Source organism: Lynx rufus, unplaced genomic scaffold (assembly GCF_022079265.1).
Source record: "Lynx rufus isolate CCGP_SWC_20201006 ecotype Redwood Valley unplaced genomic scaffold, mLynRuf1.p SCAF_7, whole genome shotgun sequence".
Classification (NCBI taxonomy): Eukaryota; Metazoa; Chordata; class Mammalia; order Carnivora; family Felidae; genus Lynx; species Lynx rufus.
The window spans coordinates 5,790,893-5,813,594 of NW_025814889.1; the positions used below are offsets into that span (position 1 = coordinate 5,790,893).

Below are 22,702 nucleotides of genomic sequence, written 5' to 3' on the forward strand. Positions count from 1 at the left end.
GGAGTAAATAGTGGGTTTAAAATGAAGTGACTATTAGTTTAATATAGACTGCTATATGAAGAAGATGTTATATATAAAGTGAATGACCACAATTCAAAAAACAGTATTAGATATGCAAAAAATAAATAGTAAGAATCCAAGTCTTTCACTCAAGAAAGCCAACTAATCATGAGAGAAGATATCAAGAGAGGAACCACAAAAACAACCATAAAACAATTAACACAATGGTGATAAAGACACACATATCAATAATTACTTGGAATATAAATGGGTTAGATGCTCCAGTCAAAATACATAGGGTGAAGGAATGGATGAAAAAAAAAATCAGTATGCTGCCTACAAAAGATTCATTTCAGATTCAAAGACATGTTGACTGAAAGTGAAAGGATGGAGAAACATTTAATATGCAAATTGAAGTGAAAAGGCCAAAGTAGCAATACTTACGTTGGACCAAAAAAATAGACTTTATTTATTAAATGTTTATTCATTAAATTTTTTTACATTTATTTATTTATTTTTGAGAGACAGAGACAGAGCACAAGTCGGGGAGGGGCAGAGAGAGAGAGAGGGAGACACAGAATCCAAAGCAGGCTCCAGGCTCTGAGCTGTCAGCACAGAGCCCGACGCGGGGCTCAAACTCACAAATCGTGAGATCATGACCTGAGCTGAAGTCAGACACTCAACCAACGGAGCCACCCATGTGCCCCAATGCTCATTAATTTTTAAAAGAGAGGGAAACAGAAGATCTGAAGTGGGCTCTTTGCTGATAGCAGTGAGCCTATTGCGGGGCTTGAACCCATGAACTGCAAGATAATGACCTGAGCTGAAGTCTGATACTCTACCAACTGAGCCACCCAGGTGCCCCAGACAAAATAGACTTTACAACAACGGCTGTAACAAGGGAGGATACAATATAATCATAAACAGCAAAATCCAACAAGAGGATAAAACAGTAGTAAATATTTATGCACCCAATATGAAAACACCCAAATACATAAAGCAGTTATAACAAAAACAAAGGAAATTATTGGTAGTAATACAGTAATAGTAGGGGACCTTAACACCCCACTTACATCAATGGACAGATTATCCAAACAGGAAACCAACTAGGAAACAGTAGCTTTGAAGTACACATTGGACCAGATGGATCTAACATATAGTTAGGACATTCTATCCTGAAACAGCAGAATACATATTCTTTTTCAAGTGCATATGGAACATTATCCAGAATAGATCACATATTAAGCCACAAAGGAGGTCTCAACAAATTCAAACAGACAGAAGTCATACCATGGATCTTTTATGACCACAATACTATGAAACTAGAAATCAACCACAAGAAAAAACCTGAAAAGCTCACAAATATATTGAGGTTAAATAACACGTTACTAAACAATGAATGGGTCAATCAGTAAATCAAAGGTGAAATAAAAATACATGGAGACAAATGAAAATGAAAACACAATGGTCCAAATTTTTGAGATATAGCAAAAGCTGTTCTAAGAAGGACATTTATAGTAATACAGGTTTATCTAAAGAAGAAAAATCCTAAACAAACAACCTAAATTTACATCTAATGGGACTATAAAAAGAACAAAGCCCCAAACTAATAGAAGGAAGGAAATAATAAAGAGCAAAATATAAAATATTTAGAGCAAAATATTATTTAGAGCAAACATAAAGTAGAAACTAAAAAGACCATAGAACAGGTACAGATCAATGATATCAGAAGCTGGTTCTTTGAAAAGTTCATCAAAATTGATAAACTTTTAGCCAGGCTCAGAAAAAAACGAGAGGGAGCACCCAAATAAAATCAGAAATGAGAGGGAAGAAATAACAACCAACACCAGAGAAATACAAAAGATTCTAAGAGAATATTATGAAAAATTATATACTAACAAATTAGACAACCTAGAAGAAATGGATAAATTCCTAGAAGCATATAACCTCCAAAAATTGAATCAGGAAGAAATAGAAAATTTGAGCAGACCAATTACCAGAAGGAAATCAAATCATTAATCAAAAAACTCCCAGGAAACAAAAGTCCAGGACCAGATGGCTTCTCAGGAAAATTCTACCAATTTTTTTTAATGTTATTTATTTTAAGAGAGAGTGAGTGAGCAGGGGAGGGGCAGAGAGAGAGAGAGAGAGAGAGAGAGAGAATCCCAAGCAGTCTCCACACTGTCAGTGCAGAGCCCAACACGGAGCTTGAACTCATGAACCATGAGATCATGACCTGAGCCAAAATCAAGAGCTGGATGCTTAACTGACTGAGCCACCGGGTGCCCCTCTACCAAACATTTAAAGAAGAATTAATACCTATTTTTTCACAAACTGTTCCAAAAAACAGAAAAGGAAGGAAAAATTCCTAATTCATTCTATGAAGCCAGCATTACCTTGATACAAAAACCATGTAAAGACACTACAAAAAAGAAAACTTCAGGCCAGTATTTCTGATGAACACAGATGTAAAAATCCTCAACAAAAATTTTCGCCAACTATTCCAAAAAACAGAAAAGGAAGAAAAAATTCCCAATTCATTCTGTGAAGCCAGCATTACCCTGATACAAAAACCATATAAAGACACTACAAAAAAGAAAACTACAGGCCAATATTTCTGATGAACACAGATGCAAAAATCCGCAACACAATATTAGCAAAATAAATTCAACAATACATTTTAAAAAATGATTTACCACAATCAAGTGGGATTTATCTTTGGGATGCAAGGATGGTTCCATATCTGCAAATCAATCCACATGATATGGCAGACTTACAAGGAGGAGAGAAATCACGATCATCTCAATGGATGCAGAAAAAGCATTTAACAAAATTCAACATCTTTTTTTTTTTTTTTAACGTTTATTTATTTTTGGGACAGAGAGAGACAGAGCATGAACGGGGGAGGGGCAGAGAGAGAGGGAGACACAGAATCGGAAACAGGCTCCAGGCTCTGAGCCATCAGCCCAGAGCCTGAGGCGGGGCTCGAACTCACGGACCGCGAGATCGTGACCTGGCTGAAGTCAGACGCTTAACCGACTGCGCCACCCAGGCGCCCCTCAACATCTATTCTTGATTAAAAAAAAAACTCTCAACAAAGTAGATCATAATAAGGCCACATACGACAAACCTAACAGGTCACATCTTACTTAATGGTGAAAATCAAAGCTTTTCCTCTAAGATCAGGAACAACACAAGGATGACCACTCATACTACCCTCATTGAGCACAGTACTATAAGTCCTAGCTATAGCCATCAGACATGAATAAATGATAGCTAAATTGGTTAGGAAGAAGTAAAACTTCTATCTATATTTGCAGATGACATGATCCTATACATAGAAAACCCTGAAGACTCAACCCAAGAACTAAAAGAATAAATGAATTCAGTAAAGTTGCAGAATGCAAGATTCATATACGTAAATCAGTATTTCTGTATGCTAATAACAAAGTAGCAGAGACATTAAGAAAACAATTCCATTTACAATTGCACCAAGATAATAAAATACTTAGAAATAAACTTAACCAAGGAAACCTGTGCTCTGGAAACTAAAACTGTGATGAAAGAAACAGAAAATGGCACAAAGATATTCCGTACTCATGGATCAGAAGAATAATATTGTTAAAATGCCCATATTACTCAAAGCACTCTACAGATTCAATGCAATCTCTATCAAAATACCAACAGCATTTTCCACAGAACTAGAACAAATAATATTAAAATCTGTGTGGAATCACAAATGACCCTGAATAGCCAAAGCAATTTTGAGATAGAATAAAGCTGGAGGTATTACAATCCCAGATTTTAAGATCTACTACAAGGCTGTAGTAATCAAAATACTATGGTACTAGAACAAAAACAGACATGTAGATCAGAATAGAGAGCCCAGAAATAAACCCACATTTATATGGTCAATTAACCTATAACAAAGGAGGTAGGAATATGCATTGGGGGAAAAGAGAGTCTCTTAAATAAATGGTTCTTGGGAAACTGGACAGCTACATGCAAAAGAATGAAATTAGATCACTTTCTTACATGAAAATAAACTCCCAATGGACTACAGACTTCAGTGTGAGACTTGAAATCAAAATCTACATGAAAACATAGGCATTAATCTCTTTGACATTGGCCTTAGCAACATGTTTATGGATATATCTCCTCAGGCAAGAGAAACAAAAGCAAAATTTAACTGTTGGGAGTGCTGCAAAATAAAAAGCTTTTGTACAGTGAAGGAATCCATCAACAACATGAAAAGACAACCTTGAATGGGAAGAGATATTTGCAAATGATATCTCATATAAGAGGTTAACATCCAAAATATATAAAGAACTTAACACCAAAAACCTAAATCTGATTTTAAAATGGGAAAAGAATCTGAATAGACATTTTTTTGCACAAAAGACATGAACGTGGCCAACATACACATGAAAAAAATGCTCAACATTACTATCAGGGAAATGAAAATCAAACTACAGTGAGATATCACCTTACACATATCAGAATGGTTACTGTCCAAAAGACAGACAATAGCAGGTGTTGGCAAGGATGTGGAGTAATAGGAACCCTTGTGCACTGTTTGTAGAAATGTAAATTGGAGAGGTCACTGTGGAAAACAGTATGGAGGTCCCTCACAAAGTAAAAAATAGAACTACCTTATGACCCAGCAAACGTACTACTGGGTATTTACTCAAAGAATACAAGAACACTAATTCAATGGGCTACATGGAAGCAAAGTACTGTGGATGATGGAACAGATGATGATGGAAGCAGGTAATGCCTGGATCTTCAATGACACCGTGGAACTGTCATAGCTGCACCGAAATGCACGTCTCACTCCTTTTAGATGAAGAAACACTTCCAGCTCATTGAAGGCATGTACCTGTTACTAGCAACCAATGGCAATTTCTAGTTGACCCTTACTTCACATTTAGACAATCTTAAAATTTGGAGATAGCTTCTAATATATACAATTTTAAAACCATTGTTTTATCAAGAAAATTAATAGTGCATCTAGTTATTAATGATATATTAAGATCAAGAAAGTGCAAAATTTTTCCAAGTGAGGTAGGACTTTGTTTTCTAATTAGAATTAGGTGGGAAAGGGAAATAGCTTTGTGATTTAATCCACATACAGTTTTAGAGTCTTGCCTCTTTTGGGGAAACCTAGAGAATTCACAAATTAGTAGGTCCACAATAAAAATTTGAAGTAAGTAGTAACCTTTGAAAGTAGATTGTGAAATGGATGTTTTTCAAGGCTTTATGATTAATTTGATTCTGATAATTTTTAATTTACCTGTTAGTACAGAGAAAGGATTTATGACAGTTATTCTTGTAGATAAAACTTTATTATGGATTTTCCTACTTTTATGCTTTTTTTTGGAATGTAGGTGATGGAAAATAGGTACTGAATATACAGGCTTAAAATCAATAGTGTGAAGTTGGCTGGCATACATACTGAAATTGATTCCAAGAGGGACCATGCAATTTTAAGCCCTGTGGACTTTCATATGAGACATGGAAAATAAAAGTATTGAGAAATAGAGAACTGTTAGTAAAAATAAGGAATAAGAAGCCATTCCCACCTGCTAACACAAATTCTCGTAATACTGATTTATACTAGACTTTGATAACAATAATTTATGTCATAACCTTAGTGATGTACAAAGTTATCTTGTTGTGTCACAGAGAAAATTTCAAAAACAATTTTTGAGCCTCACTCAGATTCAGGTTGAGATTCAACTGATACTGTTTTGCACACTTAGGTCCCAAGCACTGTGATTTCATGTATGGCACCTGGCTTATACTCCACAATCCCTCCTCATGCTAATTCTTACTCTCTACCTGACGCAGGGGAGGAAGGGAGCCTCACAGCCCTGCTGATAAGTGGTTGAGCTGGGACTAAACTGCTTGAGAACCAAGTCCACAGGTATTTTCATGCTGTGTAGCTTCCTAAATGGCTTTGCCATATTTTTACACTTCAATCGGTCATAGGTCCCTCATGTTGAACTTTAAAAGCCTTTAATGATTTAAACCACTTGCCCAGATAAATAATAAATGAATAGGGTCAGTCCAATATGGTGGCATAGGAAAACCCTGAACTCACCTTCTCTTGACAAAACAAATCTACACCTACATATAAAGCAATCCCTCCAGAAAAAGAACTGAGGGCTAACTGAACACCTTTTGCTCAACAAATGAAAGAGGGACCGCATAGAGAAGGGCAGGAAAGATGGAGATAAGACAATAATGGGAACTCTACCCCTGATGCTGTGACCTGCGGTATGTAGTGATATCACTGAGAGGCTGGTGTGCACTCACTTGAACTGGGGCACAGCAGAGCAAATAATAAAAATCTGAATTAAAGGCAATGGGACTATAAGTGAAAAATCCTTTTACAAACCCTAGAGTATCTGCCAATGGATGGGGAACTGTTGGAACTCTGTCTAGGGTTGGAGGTGACAGCAAGTGCCATTTTTCACGTTCACTCTCCACCTTGATAGCGCAGACAGGAACAGGGTCTAGGTGCTCTAGCCAGCCTACTAGGGCCACCCCAAAAAGCCATTGTCTGCACCAGCTCCAGCAGTCCCCTCAAGGTGGCCCGAGCACAGTGTGCCTCAGGTACCACTATCTGTGCCTGCTCCAGCTCAAGCCAGCTCACCAAGGCAGCCCCAGCAAAGTATGCTTCAGGTCCCTCAGCCCATGCCTACTCCATCTCTAGCCACCCCTCCAGGGTGACTGCAGTGCATACTGGGAAGTCCCAGCCTGCACTGTAACCCTGCTATTGTACCAAGGTGGCCTGGGTGCCATGAATCTCAAGACCACTCCCCAGCCTGTGCCCAATCCAGCTGTTTAATCAAGATAGCTATAGTGAAGTTTCTTCTAGTGCCCATAGCCCACAACTACTTCAGCTCCAGCTGTTCTGCCAAGGCAGCCCGGGGGAAGCAGGCCTCAGGACTTTCTCATCCATGCCAGCTCCAGAATCAGCCATCCCTCAAGGTGCCCCAATGCAACATGCCCTGGGAGCCCCAAGACTGTACCTGCCTCAGCTCTAGCTGGCCTGCCAAAGCTGCTAGACAACTCATCATCAAGGCGATGCTCCTACACAAGGCCACCCCTCCAAGACTGGGAGATGGGGGTGTTCCACTTACCGAAGTTCATAGAAACAAACCCGGACAGTCAAACAAAGTGAGACAGGGGAATATGTTCCAAATGAAAAACACGATAAAAGCCCAGAAAAAAAATCTGGATTAAATGGATACAAATTACCTGATAAAGAGTTCAAAGTTGTGATCGTAAAGATGTTTACTGAACTTGGGAGAAGAATAGAGGAACACAGAATTTCAACAAAGAGAAAATATGAGAAAGAACCAGTTCAAGATGAAGAATATAGTAGCTGAAGTGAAAAATACAGTAGAGGGAGGCAACAGAAGATTACACAATATTGAAGAATGGATCAGTGATTCTGAACACTGAATAGTGAAAATCACAGAAACAGAATAACAAAAAGAAAAAAATTAAATGAGGAAAGTTTAAGGGACTTCTGGGGCAACGTCAAGCATCCTAATGTTCACATTATAGAGGACCCAGAAGAAGAAGAAAGAGAGCAAGGGGCAGAAAACTTTTGTGAAGAAATAATAGCTGAAAACTTCCCCAACATAGGGAAGGAAATAGACATCCAGGACCAGGAAGCATAGAGAGTCCAAAACAAGATCAACCCAAGGAGATCTACAGCAAGACATATTATAATTAAAATGGCAAAACTAAAGATAAATGGAGAATCTTAAAGGCAGCAAGAGCAAAACAGTCACACACAAAAGACCTGTAAGGCTATCAGCTGATTTTTTTTTCAGCAGAAACTTTGCAGGCTAGAAGGTAATGTCAGGATATATTTAAAGTGCTGAAAAGGAAAAACTTTCAGTTAAAAGGAAAAACTTCAGTTAAGAATACTCTACTCAAAAAGGTTACCGTTCAGACCAAAGGAGAGATAAAGAAGTTCTCAGACAAGAAAAAAGGAGTTCATCACCACTATACTAGCACTTACAAGAAGTGTTAAAGGGTTGTTTTTGGTGAAAGAGATCATAACTAGAAATAAGAAACATATAGGAGTAAACATTGAAGATGGCAGAGTAGGATGATCCTGAGCTCACCTTCTCCCCATGGACACACACACCCAACTTATGTGGGGCAACCCACTCAGAAAGACCTGAAGTCTAACAGAGCAGATCCTCCACAACTAAAGACATAAAGAGGAAGCCACATTGAGAAGGGTAGGAGAGGCAGAGATGAGGTCAGGAGCTAAACTCTCAGCGTGCAAACTACAAGTGGGATGGATATCACAAGTGCTGAGGTTCTCTCTGAGGAGTGAGGGGATTAAGCCCCATACTGGGCACACACAGTCCCTGGGGACCTGTACTTGGAAGACAAGTCCATATAATGTCTGTCTTTGAAAATCTGCAGGGCTGAACTCCAGGAGCTTTGAAAATTAGTGGGGCCATAGGAAATCAAGACCCACTCTTAAATGGCCAGCATGCTACAGGACTCAGTTTGAGACCTACCACAGAGGTGGCATTTAAAAAGCACCATGTGGGGTGCCTGGGGTGGCTCAGTCAGTAAAGCACCCAACTCTTGATTTCAGCTCAGGTCATGATCTCGTGGTTCATGAGTTTGAGCCTCACATTGGGTTCTGTGCTGATAGTGCAGAGCCTGCTTGGTATTCATTCTTTCATTCTCTCTCTCTCCCCCTTCTCTCTGCCCCTCCCCTGCTCTCTCTCTCTCTCTCAAAATAAATAAATATTAAAAATTTTTAAATAAAAAAAGCACCTTATTGTATGTGAAGGAAGAGATTTATTGACTAATTTTAGAACATGTGCTAGAGGGCGAGGGATCTTTGGGAGCTCTCTCCAGAAGGAGAAATCCCGGCAGGCACCATTTTTCTTGCCCTCCTTCAATCTAACTAGCCACTTTTGGAAGGCCAGTTCTGACACTTTACATCTACCTTGCTAGTGACTGCTCACCCCACTCAGATTATTCCCTGTAGACTTGCCCCATCCAATACACCTGCCCTAGCAGACACCCCATCCAAAGTAGCTCCTACCCAACCACCTTTGGTGGGCAGCCTTTGTCAGGACTGTCATATCCCCAATGTGACTACCTCTTGCCACACCCAGCAGACAGCCTTGGCAAAGACTGATGACTCTACAAGGTGACTTCTTCAGCATGGGGGGCAGACCAGTACGCCTGTAGCAGTTGCAGGAGACCTCTCAACCAGCTGTGGTAGGGCCAGACACACCCATAAGTATACCTGCAGTAGCTACAGCTGGGCTTCTCAGCCTGCCATGCCAACAGTCAGCCCTGCCTACCAGTGCTCCTGCATTAGTCATAGCTTATCATTGCTGATACCTAGGTTGAGGGCCCCATCAGAGTGCCAGCAGCAGTTGTGGACCAGCCACAAGAGGAGGGTGCATGTAGCCCACAGAGGGGACACCCTGGGCTCCCTGGTTCTAGAGAACAACAAAGGATTGTGCTACTGGGCTTCACAGGATGCCTATATAAGACCACCACTTTTAAGATCAGGAGACATACCTGACTTGCCTAATACACAGAAACAAACCCACAGGGTCAGACAAAATGAGAAGACAGAGAAGTATGTTCCGAGTGAAAGAACAAATCAAATCTCAGAAAAATAACTAAATGAAACAGAGATAAGCAATCTTTTTGATAAAGAGTTCAAACAAGTATCACAAAGATGCTCACTGGACTAGAGAAGAGAGGAAGAACCAAGAACTTCAACAGAATTGGAAAATATGAAAAAAAAAGAACCAAGCAGAGCTGAAGAATGCAATAACTAGAATGAAAAATGCACTAGAGGGAATCAGCACTGATTAGATAACATAGAAGAGCAAATCAAGGACCTGGAATACAGGGTAGGGGAAGGCATCCAAGCTAAACAGCAAAAAGAAAAAAATTAAAAATGAGGCTAGGTTAAGAGACTTATTGAAAAACATCAAGTATACTAACAATTATATTATAAAGGACCCAGAAGGAGAAGAGAAAAAGAAGCAGAAAATGTATCTGAAGAAATAATAGCTACAGAGTGCCATAACCTGGGAAAGGAAACAGATGTCCAGGAAGTACCATAAGACCCAAACAAGAAGAACCTGAGAAGATTCACACCAAGGCAAATCATTAAAATTTCAAAGATTGAAGATAAAGAGAGGATCTTAAAAGCAGCAAGAGAAAAATCAAATAGTTAAAACATGAGAAGCCACATACCAGCTGATTTTTCAACAGAAACTTCACAGACCAGAAAGAAGTAGCACGATGTATTTAAAGTTCTGAAGGTAAAAAGCCTATATTCGAGAATACTCTTCCTTGCAAGGTTATTCAGAATGGAAGAGGTAGTTTGCCAGACAAACAAAATTTAAAGGAGTTTACCACCACTAAACCAGCCTTACAGGGAATGTTTAAGGATGTTCCTTAAGCAGAAAGGTAAAGGCCATAGCTACAAGAAATTTATGAAAGGAAAATTTTAATGGTAAAAGCAAATACATAGTAAAGGTAGTAGATCAGTCACATAAATCTAGTATGAACATTAAAAGGTAAAATTAATTATAGCTTCAGAAATTAGATACATTCGCAAAATGAAAAGATGTAAAGCATGACATCATATCCATAAAATGTGTGTGGGGGGGGGCAAAAAGGTAGTGCTTTTAAGTATGTTTGAAGTTAAGTGACCACCAACAATATAGACTGCTATTACATAATAATGCAGAGTGTTATAGAAGAACCTCATGATATAAATACCCAAATGATAAACCTATAATAGAAACACACACACACACACACACACACAAATTAAAACAAAGGAATCCAAGTATAGCACTAAAGAAAGTCAACAAATCAAAAAAAATGAGAGCAAGAAAAGAGAACTACAAAAAAAGCAAGAAAACTTGAGAAAAGTGGCAATAAGTATACATATCAACAATTAATTTAAATGTAAATGGACTAAATACAGCAATCAAAAGACTGGGTGACTGAATGAATTAAAAACAAAAGAAAAAAATAAGACATATCTGTTAGCTGCCTACAAGAGAATTACTTCCACCTAAAGACACATACAGACTGAAAGTGAAAGGATAGAAAGACATCCCATGCAAATGTAAACAAGAGAAAGCTGGGATAGCCATACTTATATCAGATAAAATAGACTTTTATTTTTTTAAATTTATTTTCCTAAATTCAATTTAGTTAACATACAGTGTAGCATTGGTTTCAGGAGAACTCAGTGACTCATCACTTACATATAACACCTAGTGCTCAATCCAACAAGTGCCCTCCTTAATGCCCATCACCCATGTAGCCCACTCCTCTACCTACTTCCTCTCCAGCAACCCTCAGTTTGTTCTTTTTATTTAAGAGTCTCTTATGATTTGCCTCCATCTCTGTTTTTATATTATTTTTCTTTTCCTTCCCCTATGTTAAAATAGACTTTAAATCAAAGACAAAGAGACAACAAAAGACATTACATGATTATAAAGGTACCAATCCACAAGAGGATATAACCATTGTAAATATTTATACACCCAACATAGAAGCACATAAATATTAAGAGACATAAACAAATTGAAATACAATAATAATGCAGGACTTTAATACCCACTTACATAAATGGATAAATCATCCAGACATAAAAAAGGAAATAGTGGCTTTGAATAACACATTTGAGATCAACTTAATAAACAGAACAGTCCATTCAAAAGAGCAGAATACATGGTCTTTTTAAGTGTACATGGAGAATTCTCCAGAATAAATGACATGTAAGTAAGCCCACTGAACAAGTTTCAATAAATTTTGAATACGGAAAATATATCAAACATCTCCCCTGGCCACAACAACAGTATGAAACAAACTCAATTACAAGTAAAAAAAACTGTAAAAACACATGGAAACTAGACAACATGCTACTAAACAACCAATGGGTGAGTAAATCAAAGAGGATATTCAAAATAATATATGGAGACAAATGAAAATGGAAACACAATGGTTCAAAATCTTTGGAACACAGCAAAAGCTTTTCTAAGAGGGAAGTTTACAGTGATACATACATACCTCAAGAAATAAAAAAATCAAATAAACAATATAATTTTACATCTAAGGAAATAAGGTTATGGTAAACCAATAAAGCTGAAAGTACTAAGAGGGTACAAATAATAAAGATAAGACTGGCAATAAATGAAATAGAGACTAAAAACACAATAGAAAGGATCAATGAAACTAAGTGATGCTTCTTTGAAAAAATAAACAAAATCAATAAACATTTAGTCAATTGCATCCAGAACAAAAAGGACTGAAGTAAAATTTGAACTGAAAGAGAAGTATATCCAACACCACAGAAATAGATAGTATTATGAGACTACTGCACAAAATTATATGCCAATAAATTGGACAACCTAGGAGAGATAGATAAAATTCCTAGAAACATACAATTTTGCAAGACTGAATCATGAAAATACACAAAATCTGAACAGACATGTTACTAGTAATGAAATTGAATCAGTAATCAAAAAACTTGCAGCAAACAAAATCCAGGACTAGTTGGCTTCACTGGTGAATCTACCAAATATTTATTTTTTTTTTAAGTTTATTTATTTATTTTGAGAGACACAGAGACAGTATGAGCAGGGGAGGGGAAGAGGTGGGGGGGAGGGAGAGGGAGAGAGAGAATCCCAAGTAGGCTCTGCACTGTCAGCACAGAGCCCGATGTGTGGCATGAACCCACGAAACGTGAGATCATGACCTGAGTAGAAACCAAGAGTCTGATGCTTAACTGACTGAGCCACCCAGGCACCCCTACCAAATATTTAAAGAAGAGTTAAGATTTATCTTTCTAAAAATATTTCAAAAAACAGAAGATGGAGGAATACTTCAAAATTTATTCTTCAAGGCCAACATAACTCTTACACAAAACCAAAGAAACCACAAAAAAAAGAAATTATACACCAATATCTTTGGTGAATATAGATCCAAAAATCTTCAACAAAATATTAGCATATCAAATCCAACAATATAAAAGGGTTATTCAGCAAGATCAAGTGGGGTCTATCTCAGAGATGCAAGATAGTGTGACATCTACAAATCAATGTGATACATCACAATAATAAAGGGTAAAATCATATGATCATCTCAATCGATGCAGAAAAAGCATTTGACAAAACTTAGCATCTGTTCATGATAAAAACCCAACAAAGTGGATTTAGAGGGAACATATCTCAACTAAATAAAAACCATTTATTACAGACACACAGCTAACATCATACTCAGTGGTGATCAGGATTAAGACAAGATCAGGAACAAGACACAAGACATTTTTGCCATTTTTATTCAACATAGTACTGGAAATCATAGCCACAGTGAACAGATAAGAAAAAGAAAGCCATCCAAATTTGTAAGGTACAAGTACAACTGTTAGTATTTGAAGATGAGATGATACTATATATAGAAAGCTATGATTAGTCCGCTAGAAACCTATAGAATAAATCAATTCAGTAGTTACAGAATATAAAAATATAAAGAAATCTGTTTCACTTTTATACACTAATAATGAACAGAAAAAAGAATTAAGAAAACAATCCCATTTACAATTGCATCAAAAAGCTAAAATATTTAGGAATAAATTTAACCAAGGAGGAGGAAAACCATGAATTCTGAAAACTTGTAGGACACTGATGAAAGGAATGGAAGATGACATAAACGAAGGGACAGATATTCCATGCTCATGGATTGGAAGAATATTGACGAAACGTCCATACTACCCAAATCAATCTACAATCCAATGTAATCCCTATCAAAATATTAATAGTATTCACAGATCTACAACAAATAGTTGTAAATTTGTATGGCACCACAACAGACCTCAAATAGTCAGTGCAATCTTGAGAGAGGAGTAAGGCTAAAAACACAATCCTAGATTTCAAACTATACTACAAAGCTACAGTAATGAAAACAGTATGCTACCAGCACAAAACTGGACACCTATGTCAATGAAACAGAAAAGAAAGACCAGAAATAAATTCATGCTTATACTGTCAATTATCTATGACAAAGGTCGCATGAATATGCAGGGAGAAAATAGAGTGTCTTCAGTAAATGGTTTTTGGAAAACTGGATGACTGTGTGCAGAAAGAAAGAAGGAAAGAAAGAAAGAAAGAAAAAAGAAAGAAACAAACAAAGTAGACCACTTTTTAAAAAATATACACACATACAAAATTTTAAATGGATTAAAATCTAACTGCAAGACCTGAAAACAAAGAAGACTTAAAGAAAAAACATAGGCAGTAAAATCTTGGGAAAGCAGCCTTCGCAATATTTTTCTGGATCTGTCTCATTAGGCAAAGGAAACATAAGCAAGAGTAAATATTTAGACATTAAATTATAAAACTTTTGCACAGTGAAAGAAACCAACAACAAGACAAAAAGGCAACCCACCAGGTGGAAGAAGATATTTGCAAATGATTATTCAATAAGGGGTTATTATCCAAAATATAGAAAGAACACCAAAACAACAACAACAACAACAACAACAACAACAACAACAACAACACCATTTGGTTAAACAATGGGCAGAGCACTTGAACAGACATTTTCCAAAGAAAACATACCAATGGCCAACAGACACATGAAAATATGCTCAGAATTGCTACTTATTGGGGAAATGCAAATCAAAACTACAATGAGATATCACCTCACACCTGTCAGAATTGCTAGTATTAAAAAGAAATAACAGGGGCGCCTGGGTGGCGCAGTCGGTTAAGCGTCCGACTTCAGCCAGGTCACGATCTCGCGGTCCGTGAGTTCGAGCCCCGCGTCGGGCTCTGGGCTGATGGCTCAGAGCCTGGAGCCTGTTTCCGATTCTGTGTCTCCCTCTCTCTCTGCCCCTCCCCCGTTCATGCTCTGTCTCTCTCTGTCCCAAAAATAAATAAACGTTGAAAAAAAAAAATTTAAAAAGAAATAACAACTGAAACTAATGTAACATTGTGTGTCAACTATACTCAGCTTTAAAATAAGAAAGAACAAATGTTGGTGAGAATATGGAAAAAATGGAACCCTCATGTACTGTTGGCAGGAACATAAATTGGTGTAGCCATTATGGAAAAGTATAGAGATTCGCTCCCCCCAACGAGATTAAAAATAGAAGTACCATATAATCTTGTAATTCTACTTCTGGGTATTTATCCAAAGAAAACAAAAACACTAATTCAAAAAGATATATGCACCCCATGTTCAATGCTGTGTTATTTACAATAGCAAAGATGTGGAAGCCACCTAAGTGTCTATCAATAGATAAATGCTAAAGAAGTGGAGAGTGTGTGTGTGTGTGTGTGTGTGTTTGTGTGTGCATTTGGCTGATATTTGGCATATGTATATAACATATTTTTCCATATTCTATATGTTATATATGTATATACATATATATGTATATAATATATGTTATGTATATGTATATGTATATGTATATATGTATATGTTATGTATATAACATGCTGTATATATGTACATATATAACATGGTATATATGTATATGTTATATACATATGTATATATACATATATATGTTATATGTATATATATAAATTAGATCTTGCCATTTGCAACAACATGGATGGATCTAAAGGGTATTAGGCTAAGTGAAAGAAGTCAGACAGAAAGACAACTACTATATGATTTTACTTTTATGTGGAATACTAAAAAGAAAACAAATATATAAACTAACAACAACAGAAAGGGACTTATAAATAAACTGGTAGCTGCCTCAGGTGAAGATTTATATGGATGGGCAAAATAGGAGAAGGAGATTAAGAAGTATAAACTTCCAGTTATAAGTCACAGGGAACAAAAGTTCATTATAGGGAATATAGTTAATAATATTGTAATACCTTTGTATTTGTGTACACACACACACACACACACACACACACACACACATCCATCCATCCATCCATCCTGGTACTGAGAAACCAAAAATCTACACTAGCGTAGATATACACAAAGTAAAGAGAAAAGAACCCAAACATAACACTAAATAAAACCATCAAATCACAAGGAAAAATACCAAGAAAAAAAAAAGCTACAAAAGCAACCATAAAACAACAAAATAGAAGTACGTATCCATTAACAATTAATTTAAATGTAAATGGTCTAAATGTTCCAATCAATAGACCTAGGATAGCTGAATGGATTAAAAAAAGGACCGGCTTATGTGCTGCCCCACAAGAAACTCACTTCAGATCTAAAGACAGACAGACTGAAAGTAAAGGGATGGAGCAGTACTTCTATCAGTCAAAACAGGCTTAAACGCTGTTAGAAAACACATGTGCACGCGCGCACACACATACACACACCATTACCAAATAATAAAGGGATCCATCTAAGAAGAGTCTATAACATTCATAAATATTTATGTACCCAACATGGAGCATCTGTGTGTAATAAGTAAACATTAATAAAATATAAAGGAGAAATTGATAGCAATACACTTGATAATAATACCATAAGAATAGGAAACTTTAATACACCACCTCTATTAATGGAGACATCATCCTGACAGAAAAGCAATAAGAAAACATTGGCATTAAATGATACACATTAGACCGGATGGACTTAATTGATAATACAGAAAATTTAACCTAAAAGCAACAAAATATACATTATTTTCAAGTGCACATGGAAAATTCTATAGGACAAATCATATGTTTGGCCACAAAAGGAATCTCAACAAATTCAACAACAATGAAATTGTATCAAGTATCTTTTCCAGCACAATAGTATGAAACTAGAAAGCAACTACAGAAGGAAAGTGGAAGACATACAAAACAGGGAGACTAAACAACATGTTATTAAACAACCAATGGGTCAACAAAGAAATAAGAGGAAATATAAAAATACCTGGAAACAAATGAAAATGGAAAAACAACTTTCTAAAATCTTTGGGAGCCCCACCAAAAGAAATTATAAAAGTTTATAGTAATACAGGTCTACCATAAGAAACAAGAAAAATTCCAAAATAAATAATTTAACTTCACACATAAAGGAACTAGAAAAAAAGCAAAACACAAAGTTAGTAGAAAGAAGGAAATTAAATAAAGATCAGAATGGAAATAAATGGAATAGAGACTAAAAAAAAACTGTAGAAAAGATTAAAAAAACTAAAATCTGGTTCTTTGAAAAGATAAAATTGATATCCTCTGGCCAGACTCATCAAGAAAAAGTTGAGGGGCCAAAATAAAATCAGAAATGAGAGAAGTTACAGCTGACCACTAGAATATAAAGGATCATAAGAGAGTACTATGAAGAATTGTACACCAACAAATTGAAAAACCTAGAAGAAATGGATAAGTTCCCAGAAACATGCAACATTCTGAGACTGAATCAGAAAGATATAGAAAATCTAGATAGACTGATTTTAAGTAATGATGAATCAATAATTTAAAAACTCCCCCAAAGTACCAGTCTAAGACCAGATGGCTGATGAATTTGACCAAATATTAGAGAAGAGTTAGTACCTATCCTTCTCAAATCATTCAAAAAAATCAAAGAACACTTCATTTTTACAAGGCCAGCATTACCCTGAAACCAACCCCCCCAACACACACACACACACACACACACGAAATTACAGATCAATATCCCTGATGAATATGGATTCAAAAATCTTCAACAAAATTTCATCAAACTGAATCCAATAACACATTTAAAAGATCACTCACCACAATCAACTGGGATTTATTCCAGGATGCAAGCATAGCTCAACATCCATAAATCAATGTGATACATCACATTAACAAAACAAAGGATAAAAATCACATGATTGCCTCAACAGATACAGAAAGAGTATTTAACTAAACTTAACATCCTTTTGGGATAAAAATTATCAACAAAATGGGTATAAAAGTAATGTACCTCCACATAAAAGAGACCATATAAGACAAACCCACAGTTAACATTCTACTCAATGGTAAAAAGCTATAAGCTTTTCCTGTAAGATCAGGAACAAGACAATGATACCAATTTTCACTTCTTTTATTCATCATAGTATTGTAACTTTTAGCCAGAGCAATAAGTCAAGAAGAAGAAACAAAAGGCATCCAAACTGGAAAAGAATAAAACCATGATTTGCAGATGAGATACTATATACACAAAACTCTACAGACTCCACCAGAAAACTATTAGATGTAATAAATGAATGCAGTAAAGTCACAAGATACAAGATTAACATACAGGAACTGGTTGCATTAGTTACTATACACTAATAATGAGCTATCAGAAAGAGAAATTAAGAAAGCAATCCCATTCACAATGCATCAAAAAGAATAAAGTACCTAGGAATACATTTAATCAAGGAGGTGAAATACCTATACTCTAAAAACTATAAAACACCAGTGAAAGAAATTGATGAAAATACAAATAAATGGCAAGATATACCATGCTCATGAATTGGAAGAATATTGCTAAAATGTCCATACTACCTAAAGCTATCTACAGATACAATACGATTTCAATCAAGATACCAACGGTATTTTTCACAGAACTAAAACCAAAAATTCTGAAATTTGTATGGAAGCACAAAAAACTCCAAATATCCAAAGCAATCTTGAGAAAGAAGAAAAAAGCTGGAGGTATCACAATCCCAGATTTCAAATTATACTACAAAGCTATCATAATCAAAACAGCATGGCACTGGCCAAAAACAGACACATAAATCAACAGAATAGAACAGAGATCCCAGGTATAAACTTACACACTTATGGTCAATTAATCTATGACAAATGAGGGAAAAATATACAAGGGAAAAGATAGTGCCTTCAATAAGTAGTGTTGGGAAAACTGGACCACTATCTTGCACTATATAGAAAAAAAATTCAAAATGGATTAAGGGCTTGAACATAACACCTACAACTATAAAACTCTTACATGAGAACATAGGCAGTAAGCTCTTTGACATCTGTCTTAGCAATATATATATATTTTTGACCAGTATCATCAGACAAGGGCAACAAAAGCTAAAATAAACAGATGGGATTACATCAAACTGAAAAGATTTTGTACTGTGAAGGAAACCATCAAGAAAGTGAAAAAGCAACCTACTGAATGGGAGAAGACATTTGCAAACCATATATCTGATAAGGTGTTAATATACAGAATATATAAAGAGCTTACACAATTTATTATTAAACACCCCCCAAACAATTGTTTTAAAAAATGGGCATAGGACTTGAGTAAATACTTCCCCAAGGAAGACATACAGATGGCCAATAGGTATGTGAAAAGATTTTCAACATCACTAATTGTCAGGGAAATACACATGAAAATCACAAATCAAAATCACCTCACACCCGTAGATTGGCTACTTGTCAAAAAGACAAGAAACAAGTGTTGGTGAGGATGTGGAAAAAAGGAAAGAACCCTTGTGCACCATTGGTAGGAATGTAAATTGGTGTAGCCATTATGGAAAACAGTATGGAGGTTCCTCAAAAAGTTAAGAATAGAACTACCCTATGACCCAGCAATTGCACTGCTGGATATTTATCCAAAGAAAACAGAAACACCAATTTGAAGAAACATATGCACCCTTATGCTCATTCTGGCATTATTTATAATAACCAAGATATGGAAGCCACCTAAGTGTCCATTGATAGGTGAATGGATAGAGAATATGTGAGATTATCTATCTATCTAGATATCACACACATATACATATAACAGATATCTAGATATCACACACACATATAATAGAACATTGCTCAGCTGTAAAAACAAATGAAATGTTGCTGTCTGTGACAACATGGGTGAGCCTAGAGGGTATTATGCTAAGTGAAATAAGTCAGAGAAAGACAAATACTGTGTGATCTCACTTATATATAGAATCTAATAAAATAAAACAACAGAAACTGACAAACACACAGGAAGCAAACTGAGTTATCTGAATGGGGAGGGGTTGGGAGAGGTGAGTAGAAATAGGTAAAGGGTATTAAGAGATACAGACTTTCAGGTATAAAGTAAGTAAGTCATGGGGATGTAATGTTTAGCATAGAAAATATAGTTAATGATTCTCTAATAACTTTGTATGGTGATGGATGGTGATTAGGCTTATGAGGATCATTTTGTAATGTATAAAAATATTAAATCAGTATGATATACACTTGAAACTAATAGAATATTGCATGTCAATTATACTTCAATAAAAACAATAATAAATAACAAGTGAAAAACTGTCTTCAGAATCTCCTGAATAATTGGCATTCAACGGGCTGGGCTCTTTGTAGGTAGAAAGCCAATGAATAACTTTTCCTAAAAATAACAATTCTCCAGAAGAGTAAATAGTTCATGTATGTTACCTAATATCTACACTAGTGTGCAAAGGTAAGTGTCATTTCCTCAAGAAAGGCAATTTCCAAAATGCCCCCCACAGCCAATCATTCATTTCAATTATTGCTTTCTATATTCACCTGTGGTATTTAATTGGTTATTCTGTTTGACACGCAAGATCTGAATAATAAATCAGGACATCCCCAAAACAACTCAGTATCCTTGGGAAAGTATCGTGCAAGATTTCTGTCCCTCATCCCTCATTTCTTAGAAATAAGAAAGCACTCCCATTCCTTGAAACCTAAGTAGTGAGCCAGTCACTTTTACATTTGATATACACATTCTCTACCACTTTTCCCCAGGCATTGACTTCTCTGGTTTTGGTAAAACATCACAGCTGCATGGAACCTTAAGAGCATCTCCTATGAGACAAAAAGGAGCAAACACTGCCTGGAGCTCTGATAGACAAGCACAAGAAGGAAAATACTGGTATTTTCTACAAAGCAGCATTCAGAAGAGCTTTTCCTAGAAGACACAAAAACAATTATATATATATATATATATATATATATATATATATATATATATATGTGTGTGTGTGTGTACATGTGTATGTGTGTGTATACACATGCACAGCTGGGAGAAAGTACCAGATGAAATGTGATTACATCATGCTTCTAGAAGCCTGGTCTTAGGTGTATTTAGTAGTTTGATACAAGCCTTACAATATTTCTAGAGAAAAAGTAAGATCATGTATCCCATGATGCACAGAAAATCTGGAACGCAGATTAGGAGTGCATGGCAAAGCCCTCACCTTGTGTTTCGGTAACATATTGACAGATATTTACGATCTCCAGGAGGACATTTCTGGGAGAAAAATCTCTCTAACTCATTATCAGAAATCCCAAATGCCTTCTTGCTGCAGAAAATGAGCCTACCTTATTATTATCCCTTCATTCCTTTATGCTTTCTCTTGAAACCAACCACACCTCTTACTGCCCAAGACCCTTTCTGCCTACTCATATTCCAATTTCTAGTTTCTCTCAGCTCTGGAATGTAGAGTCTGCATTGTGCAGTTTCATACCACTCACCACCGTTAGAAGTATCTCTCTTTCCCCTCTAGTATTACAGTATGAAATTCCTGAGGTCAGGAACTATATTATATATTTCGATATCCTCTGTGGTGCTTTGGATACTATATATGATTATTAAGGTGTATTTAGTAGTTTGATACAAGCCTTACAATATTTTATTGTCCTTTAAAAATACTTACAAAAATAATCTCATTTCTCTTTTTCTTATCTACGTGTATTTATGCATTTATTCCTTCATTAAACATTTGTTGAGCATCTACTGGGGGCTGGAGAAGTAGTGATAAAAGGCCTAGTTGCCATCCACGTTTTCCGACAGATTCCCATGGTTTCCCCACTACTGCTTTCTGTGACTGGGGCAGCTTACAGGCCTTCTGTTACTTATACTTACATCAAGGTAGAACATTATCATGCAGACTTGAAATGGAATAAGAGAATAAAGTCTTCATGCTCTTTGGGTCTTAACCACACAGTCCCACATGGGTCTGCTTATCATTCTAGGCCATGTACAAGGCGGAAGTGTGAAAGAGAGTAAACAAGGAAAAGCAAATCATAATGGTAGTGCATGAAGACCGGTCCACAAGGATGTTCACTTCAGTGTTATTTAAATCAGAACAGAAAGTTAGAAATGTTCTAGTGAGATAAATCACATTGTAGAATATTCATAGATGTGAGGAAATGTATATAAGAGAGTGTTGAAAATACCAGTTGCAGAACAGTAGGTATTTACAATGGGTTTCTATTTTTTCAAATTTTTAAATTTATTATTTTTGAGAGTGAGCAGAGGAGGAGCAGAGAGAGGGAAGCAGAGAGAGGGAAGGAGTTTTGAGAGCCCAATGCGGGGCTCAAACTCATGAACCAAGAGATCATGACCTGAGCTGAAGTTGGACACTTAACTCACTGAGCCACCCAGGCACCCCCATTTCTATTTTTAATTTTACAAAATCCACTGAGTGAAAAAGTCTAGAAGGTTAAACTTCAAAGTATTAGTGGTGAGTATACCTAGATGGTGAGATTATAAATGATTTTCTTCATTAATTTTCCAAATTGTCTAAAATGATCCTGAATAGTTTTTGGTCTGAAAAAAAGAGGCAATTGAATTTTTTTTTAATTTTTAACGTTTTTCATTTTTGAGAGACAGAGCACGAGTAGGAGAGGGGCAGAAAGAGAGGGAGACACAGAATCCGAAGCAGGCTCCAGGCTTTGAGCTGTCAGCACAGCACCCAATGTGGGGCTTGAACTCACGAAAC

General features: G+C 36.3%; 1 protein-coding gene across 3 annotated transcripts in view; it reads right to left on the reverse strand.

Moving 5' to 3' along the window:
- The window catches only part of PRKCQ (protein kinase C theta), a 187,617-nt gene that overhangs the window by 72,465 nt on the left and 92,450 nt on the right, over nucleotides 1-22,702 (reverse strand). The gene's annotated exons all lie outside the window — the stretch shown is intronic.